This window comes from Schistocerca americana, chromosome 1 (genome assembly GCF_021461395.2).
Source record: "Schistocerca americana isolate TAMUIC-IGC-003095 chromosome 1, iqSchAmer2.1, whole genome shotgun sequence".
NCBI classification, from domain to species: Eukaryota; Metazoa; Arthropoda; class Insecta; order Orthoptera; family Acrididae; genus Schistocerca; species Schistocerca americana.
The window spans coordinates 1,114,654,411-1,114,670,305 of NC_060119.1; the positions used below are offsets into that span (position 1 = coordinate 1,114,654,411).

Genomic DNA, 15,895 nt, shown 5'->3' on the forward strand with positions numbered 1-15,895 from the left:
ACACATCGATTTTGCTGGTCCATTCTGGAATGCTCAATGGTTGGTTGTGGTAGATTCATTCAGTAATTTTCCTTTTGTTGTCCGGATGTCCTCCACGACGTCATCTGCCACCATCCAAGCTTTGTCTGCTATCTTTTGCATTGAAGGTCTTCCACAGACTATTGTTTCCGATAATGGCCCACAATTCATGTCCGCAGAATTTCAGTCATTCTGCAAGGCCAATGGTATTCAACATTTGACGTCCGCGCCATTTTCGCCACAGTCAAACGGTGCCGCTGAACGATTGGTCAGGACTTTCAAGTCACAGATGTTGAAGTTAAAAGAGTCGCATTCTCGGGAGGACGCGTTATTGCTCTTTTTGTCCTCGTATTGCTCTCAGCCCCAAGATGGTCGCTCGCTGGCTGAGTTGCTCCACGGTCGCCCTCATCGAACCTTGATGTCTTTGCTACATCCGCCGCATCAGGTTCCTGTGCAGCGTCAGACACCTGCCTTTGCTCCAGGCGACGTTGTCTACTATCGTCACAACCGAGGTTCACGGCGTTGGCTCGAAGGGCGCATTCTTCGCTGCCTCGGACGCGCTATGTATCTGGTTTTGGGGGCCTTTGGTGAGGTGCGCCGGCATCTCAACCAGCTGCGCCTCTGTCGTTGCATGGGATCTGCCGCTCGCCGTCTGCTTTTAGCGACGGTGCCATCCGATCAGCGCCCTGGGGACCCATCTACTGGCTCACCTCAGCCTCAGGTGTTACCGACGCTGCCTTCCATTTTGCCCCATGGTGACGCGCCGCCGCCACCGCCGTCGCCTGTTCTCCAGCCGGCGACGCCCACAGTGGACGGGTCGCTGCTACCGCCGGGCGCCTCCCTGCTGATTGCTTCCCGTGACCGGATGTCATCCGACATGGAACTCTTGCCCGCTCCGGACCGTATGTCGTCTTCGCTCGTCGGGTGCCCCGGCCCGATGGAGGTCGACCCTTCAGCCCCTCCTGTCTCTCTGCGGGCGCATACACCGCATATTGGCGGGCACCCTGGAGCAGGTTTTCAGGCGTTTCCTAGCTCCCCACGGTCCGAATGGCAGGGTGCGGGTGGCACAGCCTCGCCTGTTGTTAGGCTCCCCATCTCGTCGCATACGTCAACATGGGGTCCTCCCCTCGGCGGGCGGAAGCCTTATGCCACCACCGTATGCCGATTTGTGGGGGAGGAATGTGGTGTCACTGCCAGACACCACACTTGCTAGGTAGTAGCCTTTAAATCGGCCGCAGTCCGTTAGTATATGTCGGACCCGTGTGTCGCCACTATCAGTGATTGCAGACTGAGTGCCGCCACACGGCAGGTCTAGAGAGACTTCCTAGCACTCGCCCCAGTTGTACAACCGAATTTGCTAGCGATGGTTCACTGACAAAATACGCTCTCATTTGCCGAGACTATAGTTAGCATAGCCTTCAGCTACGTCATTTGCTATGACCTAGCAAGGCGCCATTACCAGTTACTATTGATACTGTAATAATGTACCGTCAAGACCGACGTTCTTCATTAACGGATTAAAGTTAAGTATTCCACCACCTACGTCCGTTTTTCTAAATTCTAATTTCCTTGTCCTGTTCCAGACCTCACGCCAGCCTGCGTGAGCTAAAACGCGTGCCTTTCGGCTTCCTCTAGTAACCCGGTGTTGGCTCTCCTGCCAAGCCACAACATCTTCTGTAGTGAAATCTTTGCAAAGTGATCCTAAATCCTCTGTCACCTGCTCCAGACCAGCACTAGGTTTAGAAAAATTGGTGACCTGGTATTCTGATCCTAGTTCATCCTGCAAAAGTTGGCCAACACCTATTCCATGGGAACTACCTAGCAACAACACTTTCTTTCTCTTTACTGATTTCCCTACCTTTTTACTTTTCAATATGCTGCTGACAGTTTGTTGTGCCCTGTCTGCATCTGCAACCACTTGTGGCTCACCAGCTTCTAACTGAAGCAACAGGTCAAATCTATTTTCCACGTTCACCATGAAGCTGTCAGACAAAGTTCTAGGCCTGTTCTTCCTGTTGCCACTTCCCACCTCTCTTTACCCTTCTCCCTCCTTACCGTGTCAAAATCTCCCCTGGCCTTGTCTAACTCAGCCTGTAGGGCGGCAATTTTCCCCTTGTGTTCTGGTATCTTCCTATCTCTACTCATATCCTACAAAACCACAGATGAGTCTCATTGACTTCCCCTATACCCACGCCACCGCAGTCACCCACATGGAAAAAACTACAGCACCTGTCACACCAAAGCCCCGACCTAACAATTCTATGGCAAGTCAAGCACTTTTCACTCATGATAAACGTAATAGTTTATTAAGAATAAGTCAGTTAAATTACAGATGAACACAAAAATATGATTCCACAAATTTTTCCTATATGCAGCTGTATGTAAACATAAACAACAGTGCAAAATTTCTGAAACAACAATGTAAATTTTACGCTACTTTCCGGAAATGTGTGTTAAATAATGAAGAGGTATGCAACAGTTAAATTGCTGGAGAGAGCAAAGAACAATTAATCGAAATTCTGTAGATTTGCTGCGGCAAAACATAAACAGACAATTACTACTGTAACCCAACTGTATGATCTTTTCGCATTTTCTGCTATATTACATAAAGAAAAATGAAACCTTTAATGGTACACTTAAAAAGCACACTAATACTCTTTTCACTCATTGAAAGGTAACAAGTCTCAATACTGATGCCTTTTGAGTTATCCCAAAGCTGAGCTACATTTTTTATTGGGCTTTATACAGTTTCTGTCACAAACAATATTTCAATTGAAGGACTTATTTCTCATTCATTTGTAAATCTAGCATCTCTGGTTCTATCGAATCACTGCTGAATGCTTTGTATGTATATATTAGTTGATTTTTGTATCATTCTTATAAGTGGATCTGTTATGAATAACTGAATAAATTTGATTTCTGATTTTGTTTGAAGGGCATTTCCTGTAGGTTCAGGTATATGTGTAATAATATTGCTGCTTCTTTTGGTTTAATTTTTCTCCATTTCATAACTTTATCTTTTCCAATGTAGTACTTACTCCGATGTAGTACTTACTATGTATACTCTCAAATGCAGATAATTTACTTCTGTTTCTAATATTTCTGTCTCTGACATTTCTTCTTCTGTGTCTGAATTGTAATCACTTGTAGTTATTACATTTTCTTCAGTTTCCAGTGGATCCTCTTCTAATTTATCTGCCATGTCACCTTCACTGGATACTTCTTCAAACAATTTCATCCAAGGGTTTGGATCTCTCAGTGTTTCAATATAGCATCTTTTTTTCTGCAACATTCTTTCCTTTGAAATCAGAAAAGAATTTAACACATATGTCAAAAAGATCAATTATCTCACATTATATACTATAGAATGCGAAGAAACACAAATTCACTCTTGATAAAAATGTAACGTAATCAAACACACTGTCTAGGTAGACCATCCAAATTCTTACCAAAATAAACCACACACCCACACCCGTTGAGAAACAAAATGACACAAGTTGCATAAAACATGATGTTACGAACAGCTGTGGGAAAGCAGTGCTTGAGGGCATCTTCTATTGAAAATATGTTACTCAATATATACCTGGTCTACAATCATTTTCCACACATGTAATGGAAGCGTAACTGTAATTTTTTTTTAGAATTCTTTGATGTACACAACTGCTTCTTATTAAAGTATTGTTGCATAGTCATAGCAGTTGCACAGTTTTCTTGTATGTTGACCTATAGTTCATGTGCAACATTAGATTGTTTTAATCATGAACTGACAGTCATTTCAGGGTATATGGCCACACTAAATAAATAACTGAAACAAATTTTCAATCATAAGTATGTTGTGACTTTTGTATGTTGGTTTGTATCACATTATTTTAATATTCCTGTATTACACACATCAAAAAAAGTTTTGCCTCACCTGTGCAGAAAATGGGAATAGAGATCTACATAAACATCATTTCTGCCCTTTTTATTGGTCATGAAAACCACACATTGCTTGTTGTAGCACCATACAGCGAGACCTTCAGAGGTAGTGGTCCAGATTGCTGTACACACCGATACTTCTAATACGCAGTAGCATGTCCTCTTGCACTAATGCATACCTGTATATGTCGTGGCATACTATCCACAAGTTCATCAATGCACTGTTGGTCCACATTGTCCAACTCCTCAACGGCAATTCCCTCAGAGTGGTTGGTGGGTCACATTGTCCATAAACAGCCCTTTTCAATCTATTCCAGGCATGTTTGACAGGATTCATGTCTGGAGAACATGCTGGCCACTCTTGTCAAGTGGTGTCATTATCCTGAAAGAAGTCATTCATGAGATGTACATGATGGGGTCACGAATTATCGTCCATGAAGACAAATGCCTCACCAGTATGCTGCTGATATGGTTGCACTAACAGTTGGAGGATGGCATTCACATATTGTACAGCCATTAAGGCGTCTTCCATGACCACCAGCAGCATAATTTGGCCCCACATAATGCCACCCCAAAACAGCAGGGAACCTCCACCTTGTTGCACTCACTGGACAGTGTGTTTAAGGTGTTCAGCCTGACCGGGTTGCCTCCAAACACCTCTCCGACGATAGTCTGGTTGAAGGCATATGTGACTCTCATCAGTGAAGAGAATGCGATGCCAATCCTGACTGGTCCATTTGGGATGTTGTTGGGCCCATCTGTACCACGCTGCATGGTGTCATGATTGCAAAAATGGACCTCACTATGGACATCGGAAGTGAAGTTGCACATCATGCAGCCTGTTGCTCACAGTTTGAGTCGTAACATGACATCCTGTGGCTGCACGAAAAGTGTTATTCAACATGGTGGTGTTGCTGTCAGGGTTCCTCCGAACCATAATCCATAGGTTGCTGTCGTCCACTGCAGTAGTAGCCCTTGGGTAGCCTGAGTGAGGCATGTCTCGTCAGTTCCTGTCTCTCTGTATCTCCTCCATGTCCAAACAACATTGCTTTGTTTCACTCCAAGACGCGTAGACACTTCTCTTGTTGAGAGCCCTTCCTGGCACAAAGTAACAATGTGGATGCGATCAAACCGCGGTATTGACCGTCTAGGCATGGTTGAACTACAGACAACACAAGCTGTGTACCTCCTTTCTGGTGGAATGACTGGAACTGATCAGTTGTCGGACCCCTGTGTCTTATAGGCGCTACTCATGCATGGTTGTTTTCATCTTTGAGTGGGTTCAGTGACATCTCTGAACAGTAAAAGGGATTGTGTCTATGATACAGTATCCACAGTCAACATCTATCTTCAGGAGTTCTGGGAATGTTTTTTGATGTGTGTATTTTATTTTTTCAATCACATCAAAAAGTCACCAGTTTCATCAGATGTAGATGAACAAGAAACCCAACCAGTAACTAACCTGACTAATCAAATAGATGAAATGCTATGGAAACTACAAACATTGCTATGCAGGAAGCCACCAAGAATGAATTTCTTGAAAAATATGGCTAGACAAATCAGTCAAATATCATGCACACAGGATGAATTGTCCACAGCAAAAGCTAATACAATTTCACAAATTGAACAAATCTGTAATGTGTAGGAACAAATGAAAACATCTAATCTAAAGCACAGAGAGATCTACTGACTAAAATGGAAACTTTTGCTGAGGAGCATAAAAAGCTAATGACCCAGCAGTTTGATGAATACAGACAGACACTAAAATCAGAAATGGCCAATTGCTAAAGACGGAGGGAGAACAAAACAATCAGGCACTAGAGGATAAAATTCCGAAATGAGAATGCAAACAACAGACGCAAAGGGAATCCACACTTCACACTGTTAAAGAGGAAACGGACAGGTGCACTAGAAAAATAATTGATCAGTCACTTCAGCACACTGAACAGGAGCATGAAAACAAGAATGCATGTCTTGTAATCTGATGTAAAGGAATTTAAAAGTTCCATCACCAAGGAAAAAAAAATAGTGATGCAAGGCCATGGTCGTGGAAGTCACTGCTATGAAATAGGATGTTACATGAATAAAACAGATTATAGAGAGTGATAGCTCTTCTGTCAGTTCAATGGACAGTGCATCTGTGCCTATTGGTGGGGAATGTCCTGCATGCAGGTACAAGTACAGAGCTGCAGTGTCACGCAGCAGTGAGTACCGTTACTGTTTTGTACGCGGTAAGAACTACTTATCTTATCGCAACTGCAGTGTTATAGGAGAACATGATACGATACCGACAATTCATTGTGTTTTAACCTGACAGACACACCTCATGATTTTTATAAAATTATTCCTTGGGGTACTACCCAACGACTTGAATGATGTCCAGAAAATACAGTTTTTGGCTGCACTTATGCAGAAGAATGCAGCTCTCCTGGCCACAGAAATTGCTGATATTTGTCAGATTTATGAAGAGTCTGAATGGGCCTCCTTGGTTAAAATTTGATCAAGGAATGTTTAAGAGTAATTATGAAAGCCACTTTTCAATGCCAAGCCATATAATGAACATCAGGGTAGCCTACACCACTACATAGAAAAATGTATCAACAAGACAAAATATTGGTATGAAGCTAGTGCAATAAGAGATGTACTGCAAAAACTAAAAGCAAAATTTCCAGTCACAATATGCAAAAAACTGCTAAATGCACCCAATGAAGACAATGATGCATTTTTATCTGTAGTGGAAAATACTGATTTGACCCACAAGGATGCAAGAGCCATGCAAAGTAAGTGGTCCAGTGAAGCTAATAACAATGCACCATCACAAGCAATCAACAATCAACATTCCGATCACTTGGACAGTCATGGCTGCAGCCCACACCATGAGAGATGTGATGGAAACCAAAATAATCATGATCATCATGACAAGTTAGTGCATAATGACAAATATTCTAATTCAAACTGATGACGAGGTAGACGTGATGACCATTCCCGTAGCCTTGAGCGTCGAGTGACAACTGCAGACATTCACTCTGAAAACATATATGAAGAATTGTCAAAAGAAATGAAAATGGAAGCAGCCCCACAGTCTGGTCTCAGTACACTGTAAGGTTGTGGGATATAAAATATGTTTATTGCATTACAATGATCGAGTGTGCATCTTAGATCTTTGTCAAGAGTACAATAAATGTGACACATCATGAAGTGCAAGCCACAGTACACACGACAATTAACAACACCAGTAACAATAATATTAAATACAGGGGTATAAGCAAGGGCTATACCAGCTGGATTATTTCAAAGAATTACAGAACAAAGAAAAGTTTTGACACTTTGTGTTAATGGTTGTTAGATTCTGGGAGCTTATACCCCAAATCGAAGCCCATTAAACTACAAGCCTTACTTGCTGTTAGGTTAGCAGAAGTGAAGTGTCCACCCTCATTCCTTGTGGCTGCAATGCCCCATACTGAAAAAACTGCTACTACACTTGACCATGTGGCACTGGACTTCAGGACAGGGGCATACGCTTATAATAGGTGAATATTTTTACTACTTTTGCTCAGCTATCACATGGTAGAATTTAGAAAAGAGTTAATAATTTGATGGTCAATTACGTGGATTATAACAGAATTAATTTATGACTAATCAATATGAGATGACTGGACAAGGGGAGAAACTTCAGCATTTTTTAGAACTCAAAAAGATCTAGAAATTCAGTTCTCAAGATAATCCTCAAGACATTTCATAATACATAGAATAATATTGCAGGAAACATGATTAAATGTGGTAAGGTTCATACGATTACATTACTCTTTGATTCAGAATGTGGTGAAGGCACAAATTACTTGCTTTTTTACACTTTAAAAAAAATGATAACAAGGGATTCTGCATGAGCTGAAGGCTCTTAATGCAATTAACAAATTGGTTACTTAGCCTGCATTGTGTTGAAGACACAATATGCACTGTGGTGGCTGCAGGTTGTCCGATTAGCGAACAACATTTAGCTTACTTGTTCAACCAGTTTTCACTCTTACAATTACAATCACTAAATACTTGTTGCACTATAATCACATACTGTTTTACTTTTAAAATCAAGTGCAAAACCACCATGCCAATTCTAAATAGCGTAAGTTGTGGCAAAATACCTGTAGTTTTCAATCTATTGCAATAATCTCTGCTCAAAGATGGTCTCGAGGACATATTAGGTGCATGTTGCTACTTACTATAGCATCCAGTGGCATAGGAACCACTGCAAATTGGTTGTCATATATTAGAATATAATTATTATTCAGTAATACAGGGTGGCAATTATTGAACTATACGAAAAAAACAATGTAAATTAGTTACAGATTATGGCATGCACACACATCATTCAACATGTAAATGTCACTACAGATATTCAGATTTAGGTTATTACATTTTCAATATGCCTGCCATCATTGGCAGTGATGCGGCACAGACAAATAGCAAAATTCTGCACGACCTACTGAAGTGTTGCATGCTGATGATGACCTCCAGAATGGCTGGTTGCAGCTCAGAAATGGTTTTGGGGTTATTGCTGTACACCTTGTCAGATCCATAGAATATGGTGGCCAATTGAGGCCCATACCAGTGGCCTCTGGGCACCCCAGAGCCAGAATGTGGTCCCCAAAGTGCTCCTCCAGGACATCAAACTCTCTCCTGCTTCAATGAGGTTGAGCTCCATCTTGTATGAACCACATCTTGTCGAAATCAGGGTCACTTCGGATAATGTGGTTGAAATCTTCTACCGAAACCTTCACTTACCATTCAGTAGTCACCAAGCCATCAAGGAATATCACACTGATTATTCCATGGTGGGACACACCACACAGTCACCTGTTGAGGGTGAAGAGTGTTCTCGATTGCAAAATGTGGATTGTCAGTCCCCCAAATGCGCCAACTTTTTTTATTGATGAACCCATCCAAATGAAAGTGGGCTTTGTCGATAAACCAAACCGTTCCCACTAACTCTCGTCGTGCCCTGTGGCCAACTGTGCAGTTCTGACACACACCATTCAGAAGTTATGATGATTTTATTTCATATAATTCAGTAGTTGTTACCCTGTATATATAACATGCAAACTGAAGTAAACTTGGTTGCACAATTTTAAGAAATACCAGCACAGATAATACTGCATGTAATGGTGGCTTATTAGTGTCTGTTACTCGCACAATTACACATGAAAAAATACTTTAGGCAGTCGCTATCATAGTTAGCTTTGCCGTGTACCTCACTGCAGATTGCTACATCCTTCCCAAGCTGTGATATTGTTTAGGTCCAGGTATATTACTTGCTGTAATAGAAAGCAGTTGATCCTCCTCCAACAGCAAAGCTCGGAAAGAAGCCATGTGTTGTCCAAGCTGTGCAGTAGTGCACAAAACCACACCATTTGTTGGATATGACTGGATATTGGTTATCATCGAGACACAGCTTTCCTGGCTTGTAATCCATTACCAGCAGCAGTGATAAACACATTGCCTGAGGCACAGCAGTTTTAGCTCACATAAGTTCACTTGTGAGCAACAAAGACTTGCACAATCTTGCCCTGCTGCTTCTCTGATAAACTCTCATTACTGTCTGATACTTAGCAGCAGAATAATGTGCACCAATGCCCATTGATGAGGATTCCCCATATAATACACTGTCTTTGCTTTAAGCCAAGTTCTCTGGATACATTTAATAATGCAAGTAATTTAATAATAATTACTGGTACTTTTTCAACATATTCAAATATTATTACAAGTATATGTTTATACACAATTGACGTGTGACATAATTTATTAGTTTCAATATTTAGCCACTAGTTGGCATCACTCAGCAGGCACTTTGCTGCTCTGTCATTTCGTACACCCAGCTGTCACCAATCCAGATGGTGGTAACTTACTCTAGTGTGACTCATGTTTCACACGGGTAGATGTGTCAGGAACCTACACTCATTCCATCCCTGCATCTGCAGCTTGGAACAAGTTACCACTGCTCAAAATTTTACTTCCTCTTTCTTTTGAGATCAACTCTAATATGTCACTGTTGTCTTATATGTGGGTGGGTTAATGACAGAATGCATTGCAGGGACGGATTTTTTGTGTGAGAGGAACTCAATTATAGACCTCACCATGGGGAAACAGTGTCTGGAAGTATGTGGTAAACCACCTTGGACTTCATAACTGCTGCATTGTAGGGATAGATTTTTTATGTGAGAGGGCCTCAACTATACACTTCTCTCCAGGTAAAATGTGTCTGCAGTAGGTGGTAAATCCATCATCTTGGACTTGAGAACTGTGGCTATGGACAATGAAAAATTCTGCCAGTGGATAAAACTACAATTTATCAATGTATTCAGTGATCCACACCAAAGATACAAAGCAAGTCAAGCTTACCCTAACTCATACATTCAAAGATATAAGAATCCGACTGCATATATGCTACACAACAATCTTAATTAAATAAATATTAACTACATACATCAGAGTGTCTGAAGAATTCCCAGGAATTATATAGGGATTTGAATATAAGTTACCCCATAAAACCTACTGTCAAGCCTCATACAGTGTTCCCTGGGCTAAGTGGCGAGTCATAACCGAGGAGATACCAAAGATGTTATGTCTCATACAATAAACGTTGCATGTATTTATATTTTAAAATTCTTGCGTTTTCATATGTATGTAATATAAGTGTATAATTCGGTTTACTGAGTCTACATAGATGTATCTTTGTACAAATTTTTTCATCCTGCATATACGAAATAGAAGTAGGTGCAACTGGTCAAACACAAAAACACTAATACAGCTACATTTGCATAACATAAAGTTCTTTTCAATGCAGTTTCCATGTATTTATTGTGTAGTGGACAAACATTTTAACACAGTCACGTCTTATATGGAGTCTGCACACAGTGATCTGATGAGGAGTGTGATCATGGCATCTTTTCCTGTACCCAAATACCATGAACCACTCAGGGATGTTCACTTCACTTGTCTAGAAATCTGGCATGTGATAAACCAAAGGTTTTGCGTTTTGTATGATCGAGGCTATACATGGGTTGAATGTGTTAATCAATCAATTTTAATATGGGGAAAACATTTGTAAATACAGTGAAATTGAAGCTATTGTTAATGTAATTATTTTTTAGATTAATACGGAGGTACTTGGTTAAGTTAACTATTGTAAACATGTGCACTCATTTATGATGTTTGTTTACAACGATTAACTGACTTAATTCAGTGATAGAAAGGCTTCTGTCCTCTACAGGGAGTGTATAGGTTGTGCCTCTGTTAACAGTGATCAGTATTCAATACTGTAAACTCTGTCCTAACACTGTACAAGGAGTGATGTTTATTGCTGCAGTAAAAAGAACCAGTTTGGTACTCACCCTTCTGCAACTGCTGTAATCGTTTTTAAGTGTGTGTGTGTTGTATAATCCAAGGGTGAGTCAATGAGTTTTAGAGGAATACTATTGAGGGAATATGGAATAGTTGTAGGTAAACAACTAGAATTCTCTCATATACAGATTTATTCACACTTAGCGTCTACACAGATACAAGTCCGGAGGCTAACTGCCGTTAGCATCCAACATGCTCTCCAAAGCCCTCTCCTCAAAGATAGCACACTTATGCACAGAACAAATATCGATTTTTATGGCGCTCTAGGCCACACTATGCTTGTTATTGTTTTGCTGAATCCTTTGAACATGCACTGGATATCACACACACTAAATGAACAAGAATAATGTTGCACCTGTAAAGTCAGCGCAACACAGCTGAAGTGGGAGGTTTGTGCACCATCTGCAGAGATAGAACAGTAACAAATTGCTGCACATGCGCAAGAGACACCACAATGTGTGTACAGATAAATGGATTGCAAGCAGTCATTACTGCTGCCAACAGGAGGTGTTGTGGCAAGATTCCTTGCACTCCACTGTCAACAATATTATTTCCATGCATGGACAGTCACATGCAGAAACTAAATCAAAACATTCACTTCACAAGATATGCCAAGAATCTCAGTGTCCTGGAAACAAGAAATACCAACACTAACAGTGTGAAAACTATACTTTAATTGATTGATTGATTGATTTTTTATTGGTCCAGTTTTATCATATAGCACAAATTGTACAATTGTTATTGGACAGGTCAAAGATAAGTTACAATAATACATAGTATTAGCAATTAAAATTAGGAACCTTATTGGATGAGTAGTATTTTTTATTTCCTCTGGTATCTTATTGTGTAGTATTACACCAATGTTAATTATGCTCCTCTGATAGGTGGTTGTTCTGTTATATTTTTGATGTATATTTGATTCCCTTCTGGTACTATAGTTGTGTACATTTTTGTTCTGTAGCAGTTTGTCCGTTTTCAGGAGGTAGTCCCTAGTGAACAAAAAAATGAATAAACTTGGAACATTTAGAACACCAAGCTCAGTAAAATGGGACTTACAGGACTCCATCTTTTTAAGGCCACAAATTATTCTTAAAGCTCTTTTTTGCATTCTAAAAACCTTTACATTGTGCGCTGAGTATCCCCAGTAAATGATCCCATATCGGATTAGTGAGTGGAACTGTGCATAGTATGCCTGCAGTACTGTTATTTTGCTTGTTGTAGCCTTTAAAATTCTTAGGCCATAACACACAGATGATAGTTTTCTTTCACAAGTTATTTATATGTGTGTCCCACTTTAAGTCTTGCGGAACCCAAAGACCCAAGAATTTTGTGACACTTACATTTTCTGGGGGATCATTTTTTAATTGGGCTTGAATATACATTTGATTAGTTGGAGGAATTAAATGAAAATCAACACACACAGTTTTTTCAGTATTTATAATGAGTTTGTTTTTTGTGAACCACTCAGAAAGTCTTTTCATAGAACTTTCTGCTGTGGACCGCAAAGTTTCTGGACTGAATCCAGTGAGCAATATGCTGGTGTCATCGGCAAACAGGATAGTTTTTGTGGGACTCATATATTCAACTAAGTCATCCACATAAATCAAGAAGAGTAGTGGACCTAAGATTGAGCCTTGTGGTACACCATATTTTGTTGGTAATTCCCAAGAAAGAAAGGAGTTGTTTCTTGTTTTATTAATTTTGTTGAATTCATACTGAAGTGATACTTTCTGCCTGCGGTTTTTTAGGTATGAACACAACCAGCTATGTGCTACACCTCTTACTCCTTGTCTTTCTAATTTTTCAAGCAGAATGTTATGGTCCAGGATGTCGAAGGCTTTTGATAGATCTAGAAAAATACCTGCAGCTAATTTATGTTGATCAAAGGATTTTAAAATGCAGTCTAAGAATTCGAAAATTGCTGTCTGTGTAGGTTTAGACTTTCTAAAACCATGTTGTTGTTCTCTAAGAGGTGCATATTTATTTATGAAACTTAAAAGCCTGTCATAGAAGAGTTTTTCTAGAATTTTTGAGAAGGAACTTAACTGTGACATCGGTCAGTAGTTTGATATTTTTTCAGAACAACCTTTTTTTAGCAGTGGTGAAAACTTTTGCTATTTTAAAAATATCTGGAAATACACCGGTTTTTAAAGAGATGTTGAAATTTTTTGCCAAGGGGTTTGCTATGTGGTGAGCAAATGCTTTTAATATGAAATCAGGTACTTCATCAAGACCATTTGACATTTTCTTGCTTAATGATTTAATTTTAGTTATAATTTCATTGGGGTTTGTTTCATACAAATACATAGAAGCAGTCGAGATCACTGACTTGCTGAAGAAACTTGGGACTGGCCCTTGACAGTGTACTTGAATGAGGTCTTCAGCTAGTGAGGTGAAGTATTCATTGAATTTTTCCACAACTGAATTTGGATCTGTGACTTTTGAGCCTTCTAGTGTTAATGATACATTCTTTTTCTTTGGCACTGAGCTACAAGTTTCTTTCTTTATAACTCTCCACGTGGATCTCATTTTGTTAGACGAGTTTCTTATCAAATTGTCATTCTACATAATTTTTGCCTCTTTGACTACTCTACCATAGATTCTTTTGTAGGCTTTTGAATAATCTGTGAATTCTTGGGTTACTCTATATTTCTTACAAGAGTACTGCAGAAATCTGTTTCTCTCACTGGAAATTTTTATGCCTTTAGTTACCCATTGCTTATTATTGTTAGTATTTACTGTTTTTACTACTTTTGGAAATGCTACATTAAAATAGTGAAGAAAGATGCTCTGAAAACTCATGTACATGCTATCAACATTGTTCTAAGTAGCGATGCTTTCCCAGTTAGCTTCGCCAGTAAGAGATTAAAAATTCTAATGTTATCTTCAGAAGAGGTTCTTTTTTCAACTACTTTTCTGGAACTGCTACTACTTGTTGGCATTTCTATACACAGCAGCTGTGCCTCATGATCACTATAACCCATGCTCAGTACTCTGCTTGTGAATCTGTAAGTTGTTTCTGAGATGAATATTTGGTCAATAATGGAATTTGTGCATTCTGTTAATCTTGTTGGACAGTGTATTGTGGGGATCATATTGAATGTGTTGGTCATATTTATCAAAGCATCTCTGGTGCTGCTGTCTTTTGAAAAATCAATATTGAAATCCCCACAAAGCACTATCTTCATATTTAGTGTACTGATCCTGTTCAGCAGAACCTCTAGTTTATTCATGAAGACTGACAGGTTTCCACTTGGTGCCCTATATATGTTAATAATTATGATATTAAGCTCTGGCAGTTTGGTAATGGAAAGTTCAAAGTCTTTTTCAATTGAGTCAATATAACTTTTACTGACATGACAGAACTTTATTTGTTCTTACACAAAGATAGTAGAGCCACCATGTTTGGAAAACTCTCGGCTAAAATGACTTGCTAATCTATATCCTGAGATTGAGGTTAATTTTACTTCGTCATTTCGTAGCCAATGTTCAGTAATGCAAATTATGTCTATGTTTAGTGCATACTGGAGTAGTGCTTCCAACATGGAAATTTTATTTGTGAGTGACTGAACGTTATGGTGTAGTATAGCAAAATCTGGGCATTTAGTAACTTTAGTTGAAACGGTTTCTGATTCTTTATCTAATGGCATTTCTAATACAGCACTTATCCTAAAAGATTTTTTGTATCTTTCTTGTGTGTGGCTTCTGTTCGCTGGTGGCAATCAGCAGGTGGGTGAACTTCTGGAGCTTGTATAAGTTTTGCTTCATCCACATCTGTCCTCTTCGGTTTAAACTATTTCATAATTTTCGTTTGGCTAACGACTTGATTAATTGTTTCTTGCCTAATCGGTTTAAAGCACTTGGTAATTTACATTTGGCCGATGGTACAGTTTGGAACTCATCTAAAGTACTTCTTAATCTCCGTTTGTTTGTCACTTATATTTTTTTCTTCACTCTTCTTATAGTGTTTAATTTTTTCACAGAATTAAGTGAACGTGGTCTATGTCTAACCAACAAATTGCAGTTCTGGAAGAAGCAGATACTGTAACCCTCTAATACCTGTTGTGCAATCTGTTTCTTATGTTTGACATTCGCCATTACCACATAAACAAGTTGCCACTCATCTGCCTTCACAAAGCTGACCATCATGATTTTTATGAATGGAGTTGGTATATCTCCAAACCTACATATCTGAATGAACATATTTTATTGTCTGGATGGAAAATGCTCTTCCCTCATTTCTAACCCACTCATTATCAGGCATTCCCACCATTTGGCAGCCATGGAAAAAATTGCAAATTCTAATATCCATAATGCCATGGTTAAATTATTGTATATAAATTTTGTACTTGTGCTTTACATATTTTTGTATGAGAAATATTTAGTAACACATTTCGTATCAAATAGCACACTATTCACTTACCAAGGGAATGTTATTGTAATCCAGATTTACACACACTATTTACAGATATTTTTATATTTTGTGATGACATATTTTCTGTAATATTTTTGTCTCCACTTGTTAGGTTTAAATAGTGTGTGCATGCTTGACTATTCAGTTAGG

At 39.4% G+C, this 15,895-nt stretch overlaps 1 protein-coding gene and 1 long non-coding RNA gene across 2 annotated transcripts in view; one reads left to right on the top strand and one right to left on the bottom strand.

Moving 5' to 3' along the window:
• LOC124596716 (ATP-dependent zinc metalloprotease YME1L-like) overlaps nucleotides 1–15,895 on the top strand; it is a 168,381-nt gene that overhangs the window by 63,854 nt on the left and 88,632 nt on the right. The window lies entirely within an intron of this gene.
• Nucleotides 2,717–11,520, bottom strand: LOC124618742. Its single transcript, XR_006980053.1, has 2 exons — nucleotides 11,322–11,520; nucleotides 2,717–3,316 (listed from the first exon to the last, which is right to left on the bottom strand). It is a non-coding gene; the product is annotated as an uncharacterized LOC124618742 (long non-coding RNA).